We start from the raw sequence: 26864 nt of genomic DNA on the forward strand, positions 1-26864 counted from the left end.
AAACAGTTACCTTGATCTTTTAGGGATGCTTAACTAGGTTCTTGAACTTCTTATTATATGAACAATAGATTTTTGGGGACTTCTGAATTTTCTTGGGTTAGAGTTTCATAACTTTCAACAGAGTCTTAAAGTTGTTCATGACTCATCTAATACTTGGACTGAGAAAACAGATCTAAGGGAACCTAATTTTTAATGTGTCCAACAAATATTATTGTAATAACAGTAATGAGAGAATTTCTTAAGATTTTTTTTCTTAGAAGAGGTGGTAGATTTTACAGTTCAAACCTCTTTCTATTTTATTTTTATGAATGGATTGCTTCCGTATTATTCAAATAAGCTTTTAGATATCAGAAGTAAAGTCATTTTGAAAAAGGAACTTACGTATATTAGGAGGCACTGAGTCTAGAAAAGGGGTATATGTGTGTGTGTTTGAATATGTAATTAAGAACAGTTATGAAAAATTACTTTGACACTTAAACACACATCAATAATGTGTGGCTCTTTGGGAGGTCATTGCTTCGGCAGCTGCAACTATCAGAAAATAGAAATGTGTTGTTTTACAAATGGTGGAAACAGAAATCATTTGCTCTAGAATCTAGGCTATATTTCTATTAAATAATTTGAACATTACTGGAGCTGGAAAATTCAAGGGAAGTAATGATTGAACCATATGATATTACCTTTTTTTTTTTTTAACCTCTGTTGACCTACAGAAAGACAATTTCATGTGGTTTGATCCCTAACATACTTCTTATTCCTTATAACCTCTTTTTTCTCTATTCATTTCTATCCCTTCTTGTTTTATCTTTCCCAATTTATTTTTTATTAAAGTATAATTGATTTACAATATTGTTAATTTCTGCTATACAACACAGTGATTGTTATACATATATATATTCTTTTTCATATTATTTTCCATTATGGTTTATCACAGGATATTGAGTATAATTCCCTTTGCTACACATTGCATGCATGCTAAGTCACTTCAGTCATGTCTGACTCTTAGTGACCTCAGGGACTGTAGCCCGCCAGGTTCCTCTGTCCATAGTATTCTCCAGGCAAGAATACTGAAGTGGGTTGCCATGCCCTCTTCCAGGGGATCTTCCCAACCCAGGGATTGAACCCATGTTCCTGTGGCTCCTGCATTGCAGGCAGTTTCTTTACCACTGGTAGGACCTTGCTGTTTCTTCATCCTGTATAATAGTTTGCACTTGCTAATCCCAAATTCCCAATCTGTGCCTCCCCACTCCCTTAATTTCAATTATCTAGTTCCCTGATCAGAGATTCATCTTGGGCTGTCTGCTTTGGAGCATGGAGTCTTAACCACTGGACCACCAGAGGAGTCCCCAGATTCATTCTTCATTGTAACCATGCCAGAGTCAGTGGTTCGGAAAGTCTGTATATATTTTGAACAGGTGAGGCAGGAGGAGAGAGATGAAGATTGAGAGAAAGAAAAAGAGCTGAGAATTAATAAATGTTTTGTTGCTATGGTGGTGCACAGATTCAGAAAGAATCTGTTCTCTTTAAATATTTAAAAGTGTACCAATTTACCTCAAAAACATTTTCTCTTGATCTCTCTCCTTAACTTGGCATTACCATGCCTTCCTAGAATCTTGACATTTTGACTTTCTGTAAATTATGGAAAAGCAATAGGCTGCCAGTCTACTGTGCCATCAAGTTATCTGTGGGGTTCCTGGGTCTCTGTACTGTATTTACAGAAACAGATGGCTCTTGTGACACTTTCACCAAATGACATGGCACTTAACTTGTCTCCATCATGTAGATTCACAGCTTTGAGAAACATGCCAGCTGATGCCTGTGAACTTGTGGATCTAGCATAGCATTTCAGGGTGGGAGAAAAAAAAAAAAACAGTTAATTCATTTTCCCATTTAGTTTCTAGGCCCACTTTAGCAAAATTCTTCATCTCACATTCAGCCAGCTAATTGGCATCCTTTTTATCTCCTGTAAAGAAATTAAAAAGTAAAGCCTCCATCATTTCTGCACTAGGAGAACTTACAAAATGTTGCAGGAAACTGGCAATGAGTTGAACTTCGGCAGAGATAAGCACCTGTGCAATAAGATGGTGAGGGCAAAGTAATAGTTTAGGGTAGGACTCTTCCATTCTGGATCTTTTGCTCCTTCATAGGTGGTTTTTATCATATTATCGTTTATTTAGTGCAAGCACTCATGTAGCATTTACTGTGTGCCAGGCATTGTTCTAAGTGATTTACAAATATTAACTCTCTTAATACTCAGAGAAACTTTAAGAGAAAGGTTCTATATTACCCTCATTTTACAAATAGAGATACTAAGGCACAGAGGTTGACTGTTCTGCTTGTGCATTATAATATTTCAAACTATAAAATTTGGATAGAAAGTAAAATTTTTAAAAACTGATATTTTCTTGGGAAGAAGGCTTAAATGGACATTTCTCCAGAGAAGACATACAGATGGCCAAAAGGCACATGAAAAAGTGCTCGATATTGTTAATTATTAAAGAAATAGAAATCAAAACCACAGTGAGGTACCACTTCACACTAGTCAGAACAGCCGTCATTAAAAATTCTACAAATAACAAATGCTGGAGAGGATGTGGAGAAAAGAAAACCTTTTTACACTGTGGGTGAGAATATAAGTTCATGCAGCCACTATGGAAAACAGTAAAGAGGTTCCTTAGAAAACTAGAATTACCATATGATCAAGCAATCCAACTCCTGGGCATATATCAAGATAAAACTCTAATTCAAAGAGATACACGCACTCTGATGTTTATAGCAGCACTATTTACAATAGCCAGGACATGCAAACAAACGTAAGTGTCCATTAACAGATGCATGGATAAAGAATATTTGTTGCATATATACAATGGAATATTACCCAGCCATTAAAAAAGAATGAAATAATGCCACTTGCCTCAACATGTATGGATCCTAGAGATTATCATATTTAATGAAGTAGTTCAGTTCAGTCGCTCAGTCGTGCCCGACTCTTTGCAACCCCATGAATCGCAGCACGCCAGGCCTCCCTGTCCATCACCAACTCCCGGAGCCCACCCAGACCCACGTCCATCGAGTCAGTGATGCCATCCAGCCATCTCATCCTCTGTTGTCCCCTGTTCCTCCTGCCCCCAGTCCCTCCCAGCATCAGAGTCTTTTCCAATGAGTCAACTCTTCACGTGAGGTGGCCAAAGTACTGGAGTTTCAGCTTCAGCATCATTCCTTCCAAAGAAATCCCAGGGCTGATCTCCTTCAGAATGGACTGGTTGGATCTCCTTGCAGTCCAAGGGACTCTCAAGAGTCTTCTCCAACACCACAGTTCAAAAGCATCAATTCTTCAGCACTCAGCCTTCTTCACAATCCAACTATCACATCCATACATGACCACAGGAAAAACCATAGCCTTGACTAGATGGACCTTTGTTGGCAAAGTAATGTCTCTGCTTTTGAATATGCTATCTAGGTTGGTCATAACTTTCCTTCCAAGGAGTAAGCGTCTTTTAATTTCATGGCTGCAGTCACCATCTGCAGTGATTTTGGAGCCCCCCAAAATAAAGTCTGACACTGTTTCCACTGTTTCCCCATTTATTTCTCATGAAGTGATGGGACTGGATGCCATGATCTTCGTTTTCTGAATGTTGAGCTTTAAGCCAACTTTTTCACTCTCCATTTTCACTTTCACGTCAAAGGCAAATACCATATGATATCACTTATATGTGGAATCTAAAATATGATGCCAATGAACTTATGAAACAGAAATGACTCACATACATAGAGAACAAACTTATGGTTCCCAAAGAGGAAAGAGGGTAGAATATATTAGGAGTTTGGGATTAGCAGGTACAAACTACTGTATATAGAACAGATAAGCAACAAGATGCTACTGTGTAGCACAAGGAGCTATATTCAATATCCTGTAATATACCATAATGGAAAATAATGGAAAAAGGAATGTATATTTTATACATAGATAAGTGAATCACTTTGCTGTCAGTAGTAACTAACACAATGTAGTGAATCAGCCATACTACAATTTTTAAAAATTAAAACTTCTCATTGTATAGATACGTAATTTGGGGTTTAAATGAAGTATATCTGTGAAAAAGCACATCTAATATTTTTATATTCTACAATTAAAATGGGTACCACGTCATACGTGTAGAAAATCAGTTATACACCAGGAATGGCCGAGTCTGGACCACCTGCAGGATGTTGTTGTTCAGTCATCCAGTTGTGTCCTATTCTTTGCGACCCCTGGGACTGCAGCACACTGGGATTCCCCATCCCTCACCGTCTCCCGGAGTTTGCTCAAGTTCATGTCCGTTGCATCAGTGATGCCATCCAGCCATCTCATCCTCTGATGCCCTCTTCTCTTTCTGCCCTCAATCTTTCCCAGCATCAGGGACTTTTCCAATAAGTCGGCTTCTCACATCAGGTGACCAAAATACTGGAGCTTCACCTTCAGCATCAATTCTTCCAATGAGTATGAGGATTCAGGTTTGATTCAGGGTTGATTTCCTTTAAGACTGACTGGTTTGATCTCCTGTCTGTCCATGGAGGATAGGATAGGGAAACAGAAAGCAGAGTGTAGATTTTGATGCCCAAAGTTACCAATGCCTGGTCCCCAAATTGGAGCCACCATTTTGAGAATGATGTGGTCCACAGGGTGATAAGAGTTCATCGCCTCATGAGTTTAAAATGAGATATTCCAAAATGACGTTTTCAAAGCCAGAGCAGCTTTTATGGAAAGAGTTGTAGTTGTCAACTTCCACTTTGCTTAATAAAAATATATTGGAAGGTAACAGAATTACTTCCAAGGGCACCCTTCTGTGTAACAGTCCAAATGGTGCTGTTTTAAAGTGGGGACAGTACCCACTCTTGTCATAAAAATGACAGATTTGATGATGACTTTGGAGGAGCCTATTAAACCTGGTACCTCCGTTTACCAAAAAATGTTTTGAGAAGCCCAGTGAGTAACCAGTGTGGAAAAGTAGCGGGTCACAGTGGGAGACAGAGCGGGAAGTGGGCCCGCAGAAGCGTTTAGCATTTAATGGGTCCACGGCTGTAGGGAAGCAGTGTGCCGAAATAATCCTGATTAGGCTCGGTCAGTCAAGCCGCATAATCACACTTGTCTCTCCTCCTTTCAGCCCTGACTGTTCAGAACACAATTGCCTTTTAAAGCACCGTTTTATAAGTAGTCCTTACGCTGTCCTTTAAAATAACAGCCTTCTTTCACATCAGTGTGTGAGCCTTTTTTCTACCTGTGGGAATAGCCCACTCGGAAAAGAAAAGGTTATGTTAACATATTCATAGAAAGACATAGGCACATTCTCTTTCCAATGGGAAGGTTTAAATTTTGAGAGTTTTTTTTTTTTTTTTAGGTTAATTTGGGCTTTTATTTGCTGGTATAATTTAACTACAGTGCCCTGCAAACTTTTTTGATCTAAAAACTTCATTTTTATATCACAATCTAATAAACACACACATATGTTTTATATATATATATATACACGCATATATAAAAGTGAAACAAAAATTTTACCCAAAACATCTACCTTGGGTGTTATTTTTTTTGAGACCCTTTTAAAAGCAGTTTTAGATTTATAGCAAAACTGAAAGGAAGGTATAGAAATTTCCTGTATACTGCTTTCCCTCACATGCATAGCCATTATCAGTACAGTGATACTTTTTTTTTTTAAACCAAGGATGAACTGTATTGACGCATCACAGTCACCAAGGTCCCCAGTTCATCTTAGAGTGCACTTTAATGAGATGAGTAGTGTTGTATATTCTGTCAGTTTGGACAAAAGTATAATGACATATATCCATCATTGTAATGTCATTCAAATTATTGTCATTGCTCATACAAACTTCTGTACTCTGTGTATTCATCTCCCCAGTCACTCCAAAGAAATGATGGGAAAATACCCAAAGGGAAAGCAAGTAGAAATGCTGCTGTCTAGAGCAGTTTCTGTCCCCAACCATGTGTGCCGTATATTGACACGTGTAGCTGATATTTTACTGTTTCCTGTCCGCTGGTACCATTAATAACATGTATACAGAGCAGCAGATATGTCATTAGGAAGAAGTAACTTTAAAGGCTTTCCCCCTCTACTTGTTTTATCTTTTAAAAGACTAAGAAAAAAAGTCTGAAAGTTAGTCTATGTTTTCCAAGTTTTTTGAAAGCATAAGTTTCTCAGTTTTTTCAAAGCTCATTAGGGCGTGTTCAGCAGAGAAACAGCTGCACAGAGGTAGACCCCGTCAGGATGCTCTGATGTCTCTACTTGCTTGGGCTTCCGAGCTCACGTGGCCCTGGTTGTTGTTAATCTCCCTGACACTGTGCTTTGAAGGAGACGGTGTTACATGTTGGTTGTGCTTTTGTGAAGAAAAGCATGATTCTAAGCAAGTGTTAAATGTTGAAAAGAGCTTTAAAGATATATATCCACCCATTGTTCACGACCATCACTGTAATAAATGGGGAACAGATTTTTAGGTTTTTTTTCCTATAGGAAGTAAATCACTGTCATTGAAAATCTAGTAAATGGACACTTTCTAATCTTGAACCATAGCTGGCGAATGACTTTTATTGACTTTTTCTTCTTTTCTTGAAGCTTTTTAAGAGAACCTTGAAGCTTGAAAATAGTCTTTAGAAATTTTACCAGAAACAAGGGGCTTAAGGATTTGTGGCAATGCCAACAATGAGGTCATAGCTATAAAAATACATAGGACATTTCAGAACACCCTCCATTACTTTCTTCAGGTCTTCTTAACATAAAATCTAACCCTGAAGTATTTAGCACTCTAATGAAAATTCCTTCTATTTATTATTTTTATTTGTGTACTTATGTGTCAATAATACCTGGCTTATAAGAGTAATAATAGTCAATTTTTTTTAAGTTTTTACAAGTCAGATAGGTGAGTACTGATGACCATGGGAGGACTGAAATTGAGAAATAAGTCAGTAGGGGAAAGGAAACAAAGAAAAACAGTTATAGTATTTGTTTTTACTAAGGTCTCACATTGGATTATTTGAAGCACATAGGCTGCCATGGAAGGAGAAAAAGGCAGAAATGGTCGGTGGGAGTCTGGACGACAGGTTACACATGTTTGTGAAGTAGGTCCTGATGCTGGAAAAAAAACAAGCCCATCTTAAGCAGTTACTGTGTCCTGTAAAGAAAAAGTATTTAAGCAGTGACCAGAAAGGATTTCTAAGAGTTTTCTTAAGTTAACAGTAGATTTTATTATTATATGATCCAGCAATCCCACTCCTGGGAATATACCAAGACAAAACTATAATTTAAAAAGGTACATGCATCCCTGTGCTCATAGCAACACTATTCACAATAGCCAAAACATGGGAACACCCTAAAGGCCCATCGAGAGAGGAATAGATAAAGATGTGGTGCATATATACAATGAAATACTGCTCAGCCATAAAAAGGAATTAAATAATGCCATTGGCAACAACATGGATGCAACTAGAGATTATCATGCTAAGTAAGTCAGAAAGAGAGACAAAATACCATATGCTGTCACTTACGTGTGGAATCTAAAATATGGCGCAAATGAACCTATCTATGAAACAGAAACAGACATAGAACCGACTTGTGGTTGCCAAGTGGCGGGTAGGAAGAGGGGTGTACTGGAAGTTTGGGGTAGGTAGATGCAAACTACTATATAGAATGAATAAACAAGGTCCTAATGCATAGCGCCAGAGAGGGCAATGGCACCCCACTCCAGTACTCTTGCCTGGAAAATCCCATGGACAGAGGAGCCTGGTGGGCTGCAGTCCATGGAGTCGCGAAGAGTCGGACACGACTGAGCGACTTCACTTTCACTTTTCACTTTCATGCATTGGAGGAGAAAATGGCAACCCACTCCAGAATTCTTGCTTGGAGAATCCCAGGGATGGGGGAGCCTGGTGGGCTGCCATCTATGGGGTCGCACAGAGTTGGACACGACTGAAGCAGCAGCAACAGCAATGCATAGCACAGGGAACTATATTCAGTTCAGTATCCTGTGATAAACCATAATGGAAAAGAATATTTTTTAAATGGATCTATGTATGTACAAACTGAGTCACTTTGCTGTACAGCAGAGATTGGCACAACATTGTAAATCAACTATAGTTCAATAAAAAATTGAAAAAGTAAAGAAAAAATAGTAAGTTTTTAAAAATAACACCTTACTTCTCCCATCAGAGGTGAAAATATGGCAGGTACCTTCTTTTTAAATTTTTTAGAATTGAAGTATAGTTGATTTACAGTGTTGTGTTAGTTTCAGATGCACAGCACATTGATTCATTCATACCTGTATATTTATATCTGTTCTTTTTCAGATTCTTTTCCCTTATAGGTTGTCACAAAATACTGACTAGAGTTCCCTGTGCCATACAGTAAGTCTTTGCTGGTAATCTTTGTTATGTATAGCAGTGTGTATCTGCTAATCCCAAGGCGGTTACTTCTTAAAACAATAATATTACCAAACCATCACCTATTGTGCACTTTGCTAAATAACTTGGAGCCACTAAACAGATTTCTCTTGCTTCTCAATGGATATGGGGAAATGTTTAACCCCCATTGTATTGCCACAAAGCCAGGCTGCCTGATCACCCTGGGAGGCCCTGGAGGTCTGAGCAGCTTTGGATCGCCGCAGAGAGGGCTTTACCATTTTACTGCACAGGGTCCAGCCACAGCAGGGATCAGAAGCCAGTGTTTTATCTGCAGAAATATGCTGGTAAGGGCTCTCTGAAATTTTCCTTTAGCTGCTGAAAAGAAATAGGAAGCAGTAAGATAACTTTATCTGTAAGGTAATATCTGGGCTTGTTTCTATACAGAGGGAGCGAGGTGTGACTGTTTCCTGGAAGGGATGGATCTTGGTCCCCTCTCCCAGGTAGCATTTTAATGATCTGTTTAAAACCCAAGCCAAAATTAGAATTGTATTCCAACCGTAAAGGCTAGTCTCAAGCTTTCTGATCTCTGTTCATTGATTTGATTTCATTTAGTGTGCTGATCTGGTGTGTGGAGTTTGTATCAAAAATCAGTGTCCTTCACATGGCTTGTTAAACACTGACAAGAAAGACTTGGATGGGCGCATGACAAATTTAGTTCAAGTATTTTTTCACCGCTCAACTGCAAGCATAGTTCAGGGAAAAGTAAGTACTCGTAGCTTATGTTTGCTCTCAGGCTGTAGCAACAGAATGTCAGTGTATTTTGTCATCCTGCATATAGCTATTTATTCTTAATGGTCTCATGGACCATTTTTATATTACCTTGAAACAGTTTTCCAGCCAGGCTTTATCTGCTCTATTCCTGTTGTTCTTTACACTGTAATTATAGTACTTTCCATGCAGAAAATGTGGTATAAACTTTAGCCATTTCCCTTTTTTATTTGAAAGAGAATTCTATTGTCATTCTTTCTGCACTAGCTTGAGAATTTCCCGCAAGTTTTCTGTATTAGTTCTCCTGTATTCCACAAAGGTCAACAGAACAAGAAAAGCTGGATTAGAAGCACATTTTTTTTAAATGCTATAATTGGATTTGTTAGCTTTAGCTCATGAAGTATCTTCAAAGACCACCTGTGAGATTATATTCCACATCTCTCAGTTTTTTGACCCTCATGAGATGAAACATGGTTTAATTACACTAATGCAACAAAGTTTGGCATCCTTTAAAACAGCCCTGGAAATACTTGCTATCTGATTTTATTACAGCAGGACATAGAATACTGTATTTAAAGACATTCTGCTATTTTCCTGGGGCAGTTTTTTGTTATCATTGATACTTTCTATTGACAATCGTAAAATAATGTAAAAATAACTGTAAAAGTAACATTCCTCTAGAGTGCTTTTCAGTTTGCAATGTCTAGTTTGATCCTCTTGGGCATATTTTCTGGAGAGGGCATGTTTTATGATCCCTATTTTAAGGATGAGAAAAGTGAGATTCAGTGGCAGGCTCCAAGCTCTGCAAGGAGGAACGTGCAGGGGTGGATTCTGACTTGGGCATTCGGACTAGTGTTCTCTCCAAAACATTGTAGCCTCCATGTGCTCAATGTTTGCTGTAATGATCAGGCTCTTTGAACTAAGTCCTTTAATGGGAAGACTCTGGCAACAGCTGGTGTTAGGTAGATTAAAAATATTAAAATCAAAGCCCTTGGTTTGAAAGTAGAATAATTAAGAGAGTGAGAGAAAAGAGAAGAAAGATGCCAGAATCACTGAGTGATGTTAAAAGAATTGAAGGATAAGGGCAACATGATTCATGAGGTTCATGCCTCCTTCCTTTTCTCTCTGTCAAAAGAAGTCTCCACTGCTTTCGTGCTTTTCTCCCTCATCACTGGATTCTTTTGAGAAATTTGCATTGCTTTGTTAATTTCATATAGGACTCAAAGAAAAGCACCTTTCTCAAACTTGATATTTATATTTCATTTCCAGAAAAGGAAATATTCAATCAATGAAATTTCCCTTTATATTACACGTGACCTAAGACTCATGCTTCTGTGAATTGTATCAGGAATAGTGTTTATTTCTGGTGTTAACAAGTTGCATTCATTTCCCATGGCTGCTTTCTTTTCATTCTGAGTTTTCCTACTCTTTAAATAACTGTGCTCTTAGATTTTAATTCTGCTACTTGGTCAACACTTCTCTTTGTCATTCTTGACTGTACTCTGCTTTTCATAGTTCCTTTCATTTTTCTCAGGAAATCTCATTATGGATACTCTATTGCATAATAGCCTGGCCCTGAAATTCAAATGGAATCTGAAATGCTTTCAAGCTTTGGCCCCTATTGAAATACTCACTACCGTGTCATTAATGTAAATAAAATTGTGAGGATGCACTCTTATCTGCCTCTTTCAGTGTTCAGAGTGCCCTGATTATTGGGAAGTCCTTGTTAGCTACACTTCTCTTTGGTACCAACATACCTCTCAAGCCAGATTTGTTAATCTTGTCATGTTTGAGACCTTGGAGCACTCAAAAAGTAGAAGAGTTATTTGATATATCTTTGTGTATTAATTTTGCATATCTCATCAAGCACATTAGATATGTTTATGTGTAGTTCTGTACATATATTTGTGATTAATGTTAAAGAAACATTTATTAGTTTTCTTACTACTAAATGTTACAAAAAGAGCTTTATTTGGTTGTTTATAGTTCATTTACAGTGTTAATTTCTGCCATGCAGCAAAAGTGACTCAATTATACACATATATACATTCTTTTTCATATTCTTTCCATTCTGGTTTGTCACATAATAAATGTTGATATATTTATCAGTATATATTGAATATATAAATATATTCAATAAATAGGATACTGAATATAGTTCTCTGTGATATACAGCAGGACCTTGTTATTTATCCATTCTCTATGTAATAGTTTGCATCTGCAAATCCCAAACTCCCAGTCCATCCCTCCCCGACTCCCTCTTCCCTTTGGCAACCTCAGGTTTGTTCTCTGAGTCTGTTTCATTGATAAAGTTGTTTGTGTCAGCTTCCCTGGTGGCTCAGATGGTAAAGCGTCTGCCTACAATGCAGGAGACCCTGGTTCAATCCCTGGGTCGGGAAGATCTCCTGGAGAAGGAAGTGGCAATCCACTCCCGGAGCCTGACAGGCTGCAGTCCATGGGGTCACAGAGAGTCGGACACAACTGAGTGACTTTCAGGTCACTTCAGTATTTCATTGTATACATATACCACATCTTCTTCATCCACTCAGCTGCTGATGAACACTTCAGTTGTTTCCATGTCTTGGCTGTTGTAAATAGTGCTGCTATGAATATTGGGGTGCGTGTATCTTTTTGAAATTACAGTTTTCTTTGGATATGTGCCCAGGAGTGGGATTGCTGGATCACATGATAATTCTGATTTTTAAGGTTTTTAAGGAGGCTCCTTACTGTTCTCCATAGTAGGTGCACCAACTTACATTCCCGCCAACAGTGTAGGAGGGTTCCATTTTCTCCACACCCTCTCCAGCATTTGTTTGTAGACTTTCTCATAATGACCATTCTGACCTGTATGAGGTGATACTTCATTGTGTTTTTACTTGCATAGAAATGGAATCTTAAACCAGCCAATCAGGAGTCACCTGATCAGCACTAGTGAGGTCATCTGCCTAATAGACCTCTGCTGCTCGCTAAAGGAGAGTAGCTTTGCAATAACAAACTTGCTTTTTGCTTAGTATAACTCCTTCTTCCTGCTCCGTTCTGCCTATAAAAGTCTTTCATTTCATAAAGCTTCTCAGAGCCCCTTTCCATCTGCTAGATTGGAGGCTACCTGATTTGAATAGATTTTCCCTTGAATAATAACCTCATTTTTAATACACCTTAGTTTATCTCTTGACTGTAATCTCCTTGTTAATTTGACTACATCCAAATGTGGGATGTTTTGACCCTGTCTAAGATGGTCTAATGAGAGGGAAAGCATTATTGTCAATAGGGAGGGTATAGAAGAGAATGTTTTGAAGAAAAAATATTCCCTTAGAGAGTGAAGTAATTCAAGCAACCACAGCACAATGAATAAGAAGGATGTGATTACTAATTGAAAACCATGAAGCTCTACTTACGTGCCACCCACCCCCACTGAAACAAGTCACTAATATGTGCTCAGAGGTGTTGGAATAGCCTTTTGCATGGTCTTCCTGTCTCTACTGTACTCCCCTGCAGCTTGTTTTTCAATGCAGCCTGTTTTACACTTTAAAATGGACCTCAGATCATGTCATTGCTCTGCTCAGAACCCCTCTCAAGGGCTTTCCATTTCAGGCAGAGGGAAAGCCAGAGGCCTTGCAATGATAAACCAGCCCAAGCTCATCTGGTGCCCCACTCCACGTCTACCTTCATCTTCTGCTTTTCTCTCCCTTACTCACTCCCTTCAGCTACTCTGATCTTCTTGCTATTCTCAAATATGCAAACTCCTGGGACTTACTTTAGCATTCCAGTGGTTAAGACTCCCTGCTTCCAGTGCAGGAGCTGTGGGTTTGATCCCTGGTCAGAGAACTAAGATCTCACATGTTGCACTGGATGGCCAAAAAAACCCCCCAAAAACGAACAAACAAAAAACTTGTAAATGCCTACCTCGGAGTCTCTGAATTTTCCTAGAACTCTTGCCTTACCTGCAAAACCCTTTCCCAATGGCTCTCACACTCACCTTCCTCAAATCTTTACTGAGATCACACATTCTCAAGGAGTTTTCCCCTGACCATCATATGTAAAATGTCAACAGCTCCCCATCTCTGCCCTCCCATCCTCTCACCATACGTTGTTTTTTTCATTCTAACATATTCTGTCTATTGAATTATTTGTTTTGCTTTCTGCTTGTCTTCACCCACTAGAATATAAGTTATATGAGAGCCAGGATTTCTGTCCTGTTTAGTCACTGTTCTCTCCAGCACCTGGGACATGCCTGGTACTTACTAGGCACTCAGTAACTATTTACCAAATAAACAAATGAATCATGGAAAGTTAACTGGGGAAAGGAAACTGAAAGTCTAGGAGTCATACAATATGGGGAAAAAAAAACCCTTAAAGAAGACTGGTATCTACTCACCCCATGTGTACTGACAGGCATGTTTCCTGGGTGTGCCAGATAGTTGATTCAGAAAGAAAGGCCTTGGATGCCTTCAGTGTCATGCTTTAATGCAAATGATGCTGGGAATAGCGATGAGAATAATGCAAAAAGCGGGGGAACGTTGGGGAGGTGGAAATTGAAAATGGAATTGCTTGTTTTGCTTCCAAAGTAGTGATTTCAAAGCAGAGAACTTGAATAGGAAATAAAATAACAAAAACTGTGTCTCCAAAAATGCAAACTTCATTTACATTCTGATCTGTGTGATTTTTCAAGTTCAGTGATCCAAGGTCAGAGGGTACTTGTATTAGCATAGACTTTGCTTTGTTTATTCACCTCTGACCAAACCTCTAAATTCCTTTTCATGATGGTAGTGTTCTGATGACAATAAAACCAAGCTTTCATAACACCAGTAACATTTATACAGCACTTGGACAACTCTTAAATGAATTGTCCCTAGAGACCTTAGGAGCTAGGTCAGGATTATTAACCCCATTTTGTACACAGTGAGGTAAGCTGTTTTGTCACCTGGTAAGCTATTGAATTCATAATTTGATTGCTTTATTTAGAAATAATAGCTCATTTATTACAGATCATGTTACATTAAAGATGACCTCTTTAAATGGACAGCTTCATATTTGGTCTTGACTTTGGTCAGTGATCTGGAACTAATAGTATTGTGATTTCTATAAGACCAAGAATTTCAGATTCTCAAGTTGAGAGGCTGATTTAGAGACTTGAGACTCCCAGAGCCATTTTGGTATTGATCAGGATTAGGCCACTCTGCCCAGAGACTGCTAGGGAGAAATCTGTACTGGTGGGCTTAAGTGTGATTAGGGGTTCTCCCAGGCCATAATTGAAATCCTGTTAGATTCCTCTGCTTTTTTGTTTTGTTTTGTTTTTTCTTTTCTTGCTCAGAAAGTTCCCTCTGACTGAAAAAAAAAATCAATGTAAAAACTAAAGTGGAAAATTAGTGCTCGCAGGGACTTCCCCGGTGATCCAGGGGTCAAGACTCCCTGCTTCTAGTGCAGGAGTGCGGGTTCGGTCCTTGGTCAGCCAACTAAGATCCCACCCGCCACAGGGCCAGTAGATAGACAGATAGTACCTAATGCCAGTTCTGAAGCTCTTTGGGAAATACAGTTTTAAAAAGAAAGAAAAGAAAATTAGCGCTTGTATAGACAACTAAGAAATGGAGGCAAAAATCCTCATTAGGTGGTCTCGGGTGCCAATCAAAATTATGGGAAACAGAGTCAAAGTCTCTAGAGTGACATCAAAGTTGTATTTGGAACGCATTTAGTTTTGTTTCTGTTGTGGTTCATTCCTTTCCAGAGCAGTATTATGAAAAGACCGCAAATTGAGTTCAGTGAGCGTGGCAACTGCTCAGGAAGCTGTGGGGAAAGTGAAAGTGAGGAGACTGCCTGTGAATTCATGTCTGCATCGAGAAGAGACGAGGAAACCAGAGCAAAAAGGAAATTGGAAACCAAAGGGGCTTGCCAGCTTTGAAAACTCATATCTAAGATAAAGAAAGAAGAAAGAAATGCCTGGTCTTTATCTGAATGTTTGAAAGTTTTTCAGACCTCTTCTCATTTTATCTGTATAGTGAGATAGGTTTAGTGCCAACAACAACAAAAGATGTGCAAATGCTACTCTTAATTGTTTAATGCATTCATTGCTCTTTACTGGCCCTAAATCTGATTTATTGCATTTTCATCCCTTTCTTTACAGTCTGACTTATTATTTGTAACATCTGCTAAGACTGTGAACTAGAGTGTTGATAACAATGGACAGCTTAATTGAACACTTAAAACTTTGCCTTAAAAATTAGAATAATTTTGAACATGCAATTTAAAAGTTATTTTTAAATGTGTAGGGCCAAAGTGTAAATTGTTTGAATATAATTTTTTTTTTAAGTGTTAGTCACTCAGTCGTGTCTGACTCTTTGCAACCCTATGGACTGTAGCTTTCCAGGCTCCTCTGTCCATTCTCCAGGCAAGAATACTGGAGTGGGTAGCCATTCCCTTCTCCAGGGGATCTTCCCAACCCAGGGATCGAACCTGGGTAATTACTAGGCTTTAAATCAAGTCAGATTAAACTTTAAGATATTGTAAGGCTATGTCCCTAAAGGTGATAGATGTAGAGTCCTCTGCAAATAGTCTGTCATTAGTCACTGGGACCTATAAAATCAAGGAGGCTTTGGTAGTTTATAATAAAATGTGGATAAAGCATCCTTGGGAGCATTCTTCTGGCTGTTTACATTGCATTCTTATGGTAACTTAGGCAGAACAATGAATTGACAGATCTGAATTGTATCATGAGTTTGGTGGAAAGATGAATTGTGCATATCATATGGATCAAGTCTATACACCTTTTCTGAACTTTGAGAGATAGTCTGGGATGAACTGTGTTGTTCTAGGGTCAGAGCAGCTCAACGACACAATTATGAGTTTGATGTTTCCTTATTCCTATTTTTTTCCAGAATTTGAAATGCAGAAATTTCTGTCACCTACTTACTGAATGTTTAAATCTGTGCAAATTAAAAGAGGGAGCATATGACAAACCTGATTATATACAAAAGGTAGAGTTTTTCCTTTCCCTTATATATGTGCTCTTAGCACACAGCATTATGCCAATCTGAATGTTTTTCCCATACAGCAGCATATATTAGCATTGACAACCATATTTTAAAGGAAGAAACACTGTGCGTTTGATTCTTTGTTCACGTCCATAAATATTAATCAAGCTAGGACAATATTTAGTTAACTGTCCCGTTTTCACTTTACATGTTAATGAAAGATGCCAAGTAATCATATTTTGTGAAGTTTAATACACTTCATTATTTTTCATCAAATAGTTTCCCTTGTCCCCTGCTACCCCCTGCCCTGCAAAATATCCACTTGAAAGAGTATTAATCAAGTGTGTGCAACTTAATTTGTCAGGCTTGCAAATTCAGGTAACTCACTTTTAATCAAATTCTACTTCATTAATAGAGTATACAGTAGAAATTTAAGAGACTATGTTTTGATCAACACAAAAGAATTAAAAAACAGAGGGCTGTTTCTAATTTCTCATCTGACCATGATGATCTTTCATATGTTAACTACTGCCTTTCATCTGAAAGCTTCAGAGCTTCACCTATTTTTGTAACTGTATAGGAATTCACTTGCTTTTGCCCTCATTTTCACTTTGCTGTTTTAAAATCGCTAAAGCAGCAAAATAAGTATTATTTCTAATGAAATCATTCCTTTCCTACCCTCAGCCTCATTAAAGTGCATCTGGGGCTCCCCATGATGCTTGAGGTAAAGACTGAAGGATCTCCAGGGCTCCACAGGGCAGGGCCTCTGCCTGCTTCTCCAGCCTCACTGGGGCTACTCACCTTTGCCTCTGCTGGGCTCAGGCCACCCTTCTTCCCAGCTCCATTTCTTACATCCCAGCCCAGCCATTGTTTCCTTCAGGAAGACCAGCCTCCTTGACAAAGGCAGTTCCATCACCACACACTAGGACCCCCATGCAGCTCTGCACTGAAGACTTTAAAGAATTGTTATAACATGGTTAATATGTTGTTCAGTAGAATTCTAGGTGAAAAGGAAAAAAAAGAATTATTATTTTCAATTCATTTCTGTGATTATTTGATCAATATCTGTCTCCTGCAGTTGCCTAGAAGCTTCATGAGGGCAAGAAGGGGTTTGGTTTGTGGATGTTTTCATTGTGTTTTCACCATTGTATCTCTGGTGTCCAGCATAGGACTTGGCAAGTCATAGCCATTTAACTAATATTTATTGAGGGGATGAATAAATAAATGCTCTATGATGGTAGGATTTTATTGTGTGCACTACTCTTATCTCCAGTATCTAGAATAGTGTCTAAGGCATCAGTTCAGTTCAGTTCAGTCGCTCAGTCGTGTCCGACTCTTTGTGACCCCATGAATCACAGCACACCAGGCCTCCCTGTCCATCGCCAGCTCCCAGAGTTCACTCAGACTCACGTCCATCGAGTCAGTGATGCCATCTAGCCATCTCATCCTCTGTCGTCCCCTTCTCCTGCCCCCAATCCCTCCCAGCATCAGAGTCTTTTCCAATGAGTCAACTCTTCACATGAGGTAGCCAAAGTACTGGAGTTTCAGCTTTAGCATCATTCCTTCCAAAGAAATCCCAGGGCTGATCTCCTTCAGAATGAACTGGTTGGATCTCCTTGCAGTCCAAGAGACTCTCAAGGGTCTTCTCCAACACCACAGTTCAAAAGCATCAGTTCTTCAGCACTCAGCCTTCTTCACAGTCCAACTCTCACATCCATACATGACCACAGGAAAAACCATAGCCTTGACTAGATGGACCTTTGTTGGCAAAGTAGTATCTCTGCTTTTCAATATGCTATCTAGGTTGGACATAACTTTCCTTCCAAGGAGTAAGCGTCTTTTAATTTCATGGCTACAGTCACCATCTGCAGTGATTTTGGAGCCCAAAAAAATAAAGTCTGACACTGTTTCCACTGTTTCCCCATCTATTTCCCATGAAGTGATGGGACTGGATGCCATGATCTTCATTTTCTGAATGTCTAAAGCATAGTTGTTGCTTATTAAATATTTGTTGAATAGATTAATATTTGCCTGACTTTTTCAAGGACACAATATATTGGTGAGAGAATATAAGGTGTACTTTGAATTTTTTTTTCTGGCAACTATCCTATATTCATTAATTTAATGGAATTAGAAGGAAGTCTGTTTGTTGTTGTCTAGTCACTTGGTCATGTCCAGTTCTTTGCGACCCCAAGAACTATAGCCTGTCAGGCTCTTCTGTCCATGGGATTCTCCAGGCAAGTATACTAGAATACAAGAATACTTGCCATTTCCTTCTCCAGGGGATCTTCCCTACCCAGGGATCGAACTCATGTCTCCTGCAAGTCTCCTACATTGAGGGATTCTTTACCACTTAGCAACCAGGGAAGCCTATATATAATGTAAAAGTTACTATTTTTAAATGTGTAGTTCGGGGGCAGTAAGTCCATTCCCACTGTATGACCATCAGTATCATCTGTCTCCAGAAGTTTTTCATCATCCCAGACTGAAGCTACCCGTTAAACAAGTGGCTCCCCACCCAGCCATGTGGTTTTAGAAAACTTTTTTTAATTTCCCTTGGATCTTTTCTTCTCATCACTTCACATGGAAGTTTGGTATGTAAAATATAGAAAAGTGAACTGCTTTTGCTTCTAGAATAGGGTTGGGTGCCTCTGTTTCATCGTGTCTTGGTGGGTGGTAACGTTATCTGGAGACTGTTCCAGGACAAGGATGCCTTGGAGACACTGGGGAACCAGGGACCATGGTGGGAGACACCTGCCCACCCATAGATAAGCTCTCACCTCCCCTGGTTTAACACGGAATCATCTTGGTTTCCTCTTTTCTCTACACACAACACACACACACACACACACATACACAAACACAGATATACACTCACTGTCACTGTCCTAAAACTGTAAGCTTCTTAAGGATTGGGATCATATCTTAACTTGTCTGGATTCCTGGAGCTCTGTAATGTTTGTTGAAAGAGTTTGTATTCCACCCTGTGTATAAGAAACCTTCCCAGTTCTGCTTTCTTCTAGGAAGGAAATGTGACAACCTCACAAAGTGGCCTCTTTCCCTGTTGAACCATCTTTACCATGTTGCCCGTGGTGTGGCCCAGGGCTGCATCCCCGAGGACTCCCTGGGGTGCCGATTACAAGAGTGGATTTCCATCCTTGCCTACAAAGAGTCAGATTCTCTCAAAAAGTCTGTTTTCTTTTCTTTTTTCAAGAAAGCTTAATTTGCTTTCAATGGATCAGAGAGATGATGAATTTTAAAAGCCGAGGTTTTAACTCAATACTTACTATTCTGCTGTAGCCATTAAAAAAAAATGATTGGACTATAGTTGATTTGCAATGTTGTGTTGGTTTCTGCTGTACAACAAAGTTGTACCAGTTACACATATGCATCTATCCACTCTTTCACATTCTTTCCCCATGTAGGTCATTGCGGAGTTTTGAGAACTAGAAGAGCCCCTGTGCTATGCAGCAGGTCCTTATTAGTTATCTGTTTTGTATATAGTGGTGTGGATATGTCGGTCTCAGCCTCCCAGTTTATCCCTCCCACCATTCCTCCCTGGTAACCGTAAATTAGAAAAACTCTATTTTCAATCTTACCCATGTTCTAGGTACAGTGTTATTTTTTATACCATCACCTTAAATCTTCTGTATTTGTTTGGTTTATATTCAGTGAAGTTGAGAAATAGTTTCTCACTATCTGTGATATAAAATTTTTAAGATTTTATGTTCATTGACATATATTGACAGTTCAACCAGCCTCCTTTAAGCTTTTTCTTCCCTCAATGAAGTAAACAGTTATTTTAATTGTCTTTAAGAGGACTTATTTAATATCCTTTAATCACTCTTGCCCTACTGCTCTGAATACACTAATATTATAAAATTAAATCTGTTCCTCTTAGATTATAGACACAGAAAAGGGATCAACGAGGGAATAGATTTAACTTAAAGTTTCTATTGTGTCCGTGGCATGCTGACTCTATTAGATAGGGCAGAGCTAGCAGTTGTAACAAACCCTTGAACAGTAGAAACACTTTCTTTCTAAAAAAAGTAGAGTTCCTTTCCAACTCCTGTTCCTTTCCAATTCCTCACAGTCCAGTGCTAGTAATATAGACTATCTGCCAGGTGGGAAGGATCTCTGCTTGTCACCCTTCAGGGACCTCCAGTGACAGGGGCCAGGCCATGTGGCTTCCACAGTCACGTTGGGTATTGACATCCAGCCAATGGTGGGGATATGTGATGTGTGGTAAAGACACACTTGCTTCCGAAACATCTGGGCAAAGAAGTGATACATATTAGCGCTCTTACATCTCAAGGTCTTTCTAGAATTCAAGGGGGTCTGGAAATATAGACCCTGGACAGGAGCCTCTTCCACACAGCCCCTCTACATGACAGAGGGAACAATGGCTCTTTGATGAACAGCTAGCATTACTGCCAACTGGATTTCTAGATTTCCACTTATAGTTATTCCTCCTGGAAAACCATGAAATGTGGCATGTTCTAGGTACCGTGAAATGTTCCAGTAATGTATGGGTACAACAGCATGATGGCCAGGGAAACTGACAGGCAGTAAGACGGCATTTATCCAACATCAGTGTGATTTGCTTACTCTTGGTTGTTTGCACCAGTCTACAAGGTAGCAGGTGACAATGTCACTTAAAACAGGCAGAAGCTTCTGGGGAGGGTCTGTCTTCAGTCTGATTAATTTGATTTATCAGGCTTTATATCTCTGAAAAGCACATTGGTTCACCCAAGAGTTTCCCATCAGAATGGATCTCTACCTCACTCTACCCTGACTTTTAAGAGGTCATGGAGGTGGTCCCAAGTCCAGGTGGCGCAAGTGGTAATGAACGCATCTGCCAATGCAGAAGGCGTAAGAGACGCAGATTCAATCCCTGGGTCAAGAAGATGCCCTGGAGAGGAAATGTCAGCCCACTCCAGTATTCTTGCCTGGAGAATCTCATGGACAGCAGAGCCTGTTGGGCTGTAGTCCATGGGATCACAAAGAACTGTACACGACTAAGTGAATAACACACACACACACACGCAAAAGTTTATTGGTCTTGTAAGGGTAGGCTGAAGTTGACACTAAACTTAGAATTAAAAGTCCAGGCTCTGTGTCCTCATAACCCTTGCCAGCCAGGTTGTGGTGGAGGTGGGCCCCTCTGGGTGCCATCTTGTTGAGGTACTAGTTGGAGAACTTGCTTTATTTCAGACCATACTTTCTGCTTTTGGAATGTATTTTGTTTCATAGGCTGCTGAAATGGGGAGAACTGGGTTTCAAGATGATTTTGGCTTTCTGCCATGCTGAACTGAATTCGGCTGCTGGATGGCAGGCACACCCCAGAGAAACCAAAGATAAATGCCAATTTTAATAGGGTTGTTTATTTATCCTTTTCTCTCTGGTTAATAAGTATGAATGAGCCCCAGATTCAGTCCAAGGATCATGTCAAAGGCAGGAAGTTAAGAAAATAAAGAAGAGTTTGGGTTTTAGTCCATGACTGATACAACTGAAGTTTCATTAAGACCAAAGATTAAAAATAACTTTGTAAATTACTATCATTTCCTAGTGATAAAAGCACAAAACGATTTTGCATGCGACTTAAATATGTAATAGTGCAGGCATATAAATATATTGTTATGTATAACGTTTCCAGAATTGGTGTTCAGAAAACTGTATATTTTTAAGAGTGTAAACAGGAAATAATTGTCACAATTGAAAATATAATTGGACTGAGAAGTCAAATGTTGATATTTTGATGTAATCTACCCCAAAGGGTAGATTATCATCCCTAAGACCAGTTTTTAGAAATCAACCTCACAGAAACCAAAGAGTAAGTATTTTTAATGACCTCACAGTTGTGCTGAAGAGTATAAACTAAATGAGATTTCAAGTATTTTTCCTTGCTGATACTATTTCCTAACAGTGTTTGCAAAATAGATTTTTGGTTGTATTGAATGTTGTGAATTCTAATTTTAAAACAAATTATGCCAAAAATACCAATCAATAATTAAATTTATTTTGGAGCTGTTAGGAAGTTTATTTTATTATTTTTCTATGACTGGCCAAGGCAAGTATCCACTTTCTTGAAATACTGAAAATTTTTAATCTTATGCACCATTGAATTCATTTTTTTTTTGTAATTGTTTTACCTTGTGTACCTTGACCTTTGGATTTGTTACATTTTTCACCTAGATGTTATTCATCTTTCCTGAAGGCAACTTTTAAATTACATGAGATTTTATCTTGACCCTTTGAGTTAGAACTGACTTTCTTTAATAGGATAAGTTGATTGTATTTTGGTTAAGAAAAAATTAAATTGTTACTTTGGTATTGGAAAAATAATCCTTCACAGTGATGTATTACCCTATGCCATTGACCTAAATATGTGTCAGAGTGATGAAAGCCCATTGATACAGTTGTCAAAGCAAGAGTAATGAATGTAACAAGCATTCGTTCTCTAGAAATGTTTGGCAGAATTGCTGACATGGTAATACAGTTAATACATAGTCTTTTGGTGATCTTTGCAAAGGTTTGAGGGTTTACATCATCAGAAAGAGGTTAAAAATGAGGCAGTGCCCCTTTCACTAGTATAGGTAAGCAAGGATAAAATCATTTTCTCACATGATGCTTATGGGAAACCAAACCTGTGGGAAATTACACAGCTGTGCTTTTTTTAGGGCATTTTACCTTGAATTGAATCATACTGAAAATAATGCAAACTTATCAAAAGAACCGTATTTCTTTGCCTCCTTTTTATTTATTTATTTATTTTTTATGTAACAGACTTTAGGTTTTTATTTATTTATTTTTTTGCTTTTGTTCCATTTTCTTTTTTTTTTAATTTTATTTTATTTTTAAACTTTACAATATTGTATCGGTTTTGCCAAATATTGAAATGAATCCACCACAGGTATACATGTGTTCCCCATCCTGAACCCTCCTCCCTTACACTGTTGGTGAGAATGCAAACTAGTACAGCCACTATGGAGAACAGCGTGGAGATTCCTTAAAAAACTGGAAATAGAACTGCCTTATGACCCAGCAATCCCACTGCTGGCATACACACTGAGGAAACCAGAAGGGAAAGAGACACGTGTACCCCAATGTTCATAGCAGCACTGCCTCCTTTTTAAAATCCATGTTCAGAACATCTTCTATGCCATACTCAGTAGTATTTTCATACCTGCCCCTTTTGTGAGACACTAGAGAATCCCAGGGACAGAGGAGCCTGGTGGGCTGCTGTCTGTGGGGTCGCACAGAGTCAGACACGACTGAAGCGACTTAGCAGCAGTAATTAAAAGCATTCCTGGAAGAGAGGCATAGACATGCTAGTGCATAGGTGTTGCTGACAGCTGGAAAGCTTAGTCCAGCTGTGTTGAACAGGGAGCAGGGCGGAGGGTAGTACCCAGCTCAGCACCTTGGGGACTTCTGTCTGACAGCAGCTGAGATCTCGCCATTTGTCCTTCCTGTAGGTTTTGACCCTATGGACCATCCTTTTCCCTTCCTGACCCTCTTCATTCTCAGCTTCTTTGATGCCATCCTCTCAGTCTGACCACTCTTTCTGAGAATTTCCTGCTCTCTCAGTTCCATCTCAGTAGCATCCCACTGCAACGTTATCCTACCCTCTCTCAAAAGGAAGAAATAGAAAAAGCAGGAGTTTGGGATTCAGACAGAAGTGGTCTTGTGCTCTGAGTGAAGGATTTGCCAGTTGTGTGACAGGGGTCATTAACTTCACCTCTTTGTGCTTGAGTTTTCCGCCCCTGAGTCCAAGCAGTAATGATGCTTCTAGAATTGGTGTATCACCTGTGCATCTGGGACATAGTACAGCCTGTTCCATGTTAGTTCTCTTAGCTCTTCCAGGTAAAAATTACAGTAAAATCAATTTTATTGACCTGTGTCTTTAATGTACTCACTTCCCAATATTTAACTGTAGCCTCTAGTCATCTGTAATACAGATTTTTCAATAGCAGCTCCCCAGCAACGTGATGTTAGTGTTTCAGACACAATGAGGGTGCCAAATAGGTGGGGCAAAGAGACTTTTAAAGGGCTTAGATCAGCAAACTCAGGCACTCTCTAAGTTTCTGTTGATTTCACCATACAGAGAAATTTGTTTTAGAAGAAACTTTAAGAACAGTCTACCTTAAGAAGAACAGTCTACCTTTTGAGTTGCATATCCACCTTACCAAGATTATTTGGAGATAAAGGATTGTGGTTTATTTTGGTCAGTGGACCCAAGAATGCTTACCTTCTCCTCTGCCTGTGAGATTCCCTAATGTTTACCTTCTGCTTGTAGAGGTCATTGCCAAAGCAAGAGGAAATACACTTGCATGAGTAGCTGAAGCCTTGGTCTTGAATCCCAGGGCAGAGCTCTGTTACTCTAGGCTGGAAGAGGTGACAGGCTCCTTTCCCCTAGGTGAGTAATGAACTGGAAGCAGTGCCCTCCATTAGGCAGGGTCTGATTCCCTTAAGCCCAAACCAGTGTCAGATACTAGCACTGCAATGTGAGGATACCAGTAAATCAAGGCTCACATACCATAACAGAAAGAAAGGTCACAGGAGGGGTTTCCCTAGTGTCACACCTGGCACTGGGCTACCCCACCTGCCCCCAGGCAGGACCAGAAGCAGAGCTGAGTTGTCCTAGGGGAGAGCAATGCGGAAAGATGCAGAGAAGGCTGGGTGGAGGGGAGAGAAGTGAGACCCCACATGCATGCTGACCTGATGGAGTTCCCTTTCTAAAGATGCACTCACGTATTAGGACAATGAAGTCACAAAAATCTGTCCATTAATTAAATAAAGATCATTATTTCTTGCAATAATATCAAATGTCATGGCCAAATCAGTGTTCTTACCCCTAAATCAGTGTTCCGTCAGTGTTTCCTGATTCATCTTAGGGTTGGGCTTTGGGAGGATGCACCCAGAAGCCAAAAATCTTCTTTGTTGGTGACTGAAACATTCCCCAGAGTAGCCTCCCTTTCCAGTCTCTACCCTCCTGGACAGTTACCACACTGCTGACAACTGTTCTTTCCTCTTGCCTAAAACCTTCAGCAGGACTGCATTGTGCTCGGGTTCAAGTTTAGACTTGTGAGTTGGTTGGTGCTAAAGGTCCCTTGCTCTCTAGTACCATATGACCTCTGTAGCCTCCCCTCTTGGCCATATTCCCTGCCTCCCACCATCACTGTGCCTGTTGCTCCATTGCTCTACTAGTGGGGACATACCACCCTCTTGGTCATTGCCGTTCCTTCCCTCTACTGAGAATGCCCTCTTTACCCATCTTTAAGTGCTATGTCCTGTGGAAACCTTTCTACCCATCTTTAAGTGTTATGTCCTATGGAAATCTTTCCTTGATGCCCCCTTGTAGAATCAGTTGTTCTTTTGTGGTTTCATTGTTGTTGTTCAGTCGCTTGACTCTTTGTGACCCTTTGGACTGCAGCACACCAGGCTTCCCTGTCCTTCATCATTTCCTGCAGCTTGCTCAGACTCATATCCATTGAGTCGGTGATACCATCCAACTATCTCATCCTCTGTCGTCCCCTTCTCTTCTTGCCTTCAGTCTTTCCCAGAATCAAGGTCCTTTCTAATGAGTCAGTTCTTCACATCAGGTGGCCGAAGTATTGGAGCTTCAGCTTCAACATCAGTCCTTCCAATGAATATTTAGGATTGATTTCCTTTAGGATTGTCTGGTTTGATCGCCTTGTAGTTCAAGGGATTCTCAAGAGTCTGTGGTTTCATAGTATGTTCTATAAATATTGCATTTTATGGTGACTGATGGTAGTTCTGGTTTTCCCATCAGTACGTGGACTAAGATCTCTCATGTATGAAACATGTCGTATTTAATTCTTATCTTCTTATTTATATTTATCCAGTCTTTTGACAGATGCATATCAAATATTCAATGTTTGGTTGAATTATTATTATAGACATAGCTTCAAATACTTGTAGACTCTTTCCTACACACTTGTAGAGATTTTATAAGTGGGAACTAAATGACAAAGAAAGAAAACCTCGTCTATCCTAAATTGATTTTAATTTCAAGAAAGAATTACTAACCTCTGCACCATTAACATTTTGTCCTGATAAAATACCATTGCATCAGAGCCAATGAAAATCAGATGAATGGTTTTACATGTAATTAACATAAAGCTTTTTGCAGTTGAACACAGAAGATATTTTATAACACGTGCCTAAACTACAACATCTGAGACGATGACACATCTTTTTATTTTGGTAAGAGAATCATTTTGTGATTCATAGTTGTCTTCATATTTGAGTTAAGCCAGGAATTCCTGAATTGACACTTGTGTCTCTTCTCTGAAAGGTTTTTCAGAGGTTGATAGTATGACTTCTGTTTTCAAAAGTCCAAAGTCCAAAAAGCCACAGATTCTCTTTTAGAAAACCATGGATGTCCCTGAATTGGTTGTCTTAAAAAAAAGAGAGAGAGACCTAATGTACTCAGCTGTGATTGTTTTCCTCCCGTCTGCACTGTCCTTTGCTGGCTACTTCTCAGCTGGAATATTTGCAAAGGGAACATTGGGAACATTCAGGATGAGGAGAGGAGACTTGAAGATGGTCAGGCTCTGGATTGTCCATAGCTGGCCCTTTGTCAAAGCCCAGGTGGGTCTTCTCTGCTCTGGACTGCTCCTATTATCTCTTTATGACCCTCTTTGATTCTGGCAGCTTAAGAATTTAAAGTGTAGCCAGCTACCCAGATGATTCTGATGCTCATAAAGTTTGAAGCTTGC

At 39.4% G+C, this 26864-nt stretch overlaps 1 protein-coding gene across 23 annotated transcripts in view; it reads left to right on the forward strand.

Annotated features, from left to right (window-relative positions):
* NRCAM (neuronal cell adhesion molecule) overlaps nucleotides 1-26864 on the forward strand; it is a 318724-nt gene that overhangs the window by 124430 nt on the left and 167430 nt on the right. The gene's annotated exons all lie outside the window — the stretch shown is intronic.

This window comes from Bos indicus x Bos taurus, chromosome 4 (genome assembly GCF_003369695.1).
Source record: "Bos indicus x Bos taurus breed Angus x Brahman F1 hybrid chromosome 4, Bos_hybrid_MaternalHap_v2.0, whole genome shotgun sequence".
NCBI classification, from domain to species: domain Eukaryota; kingdom Metazoa; phylum Chordata; class Mammalia; order Artiodactyla; family Bovidae; genus Bos; species Bos indicus x Bos taurus.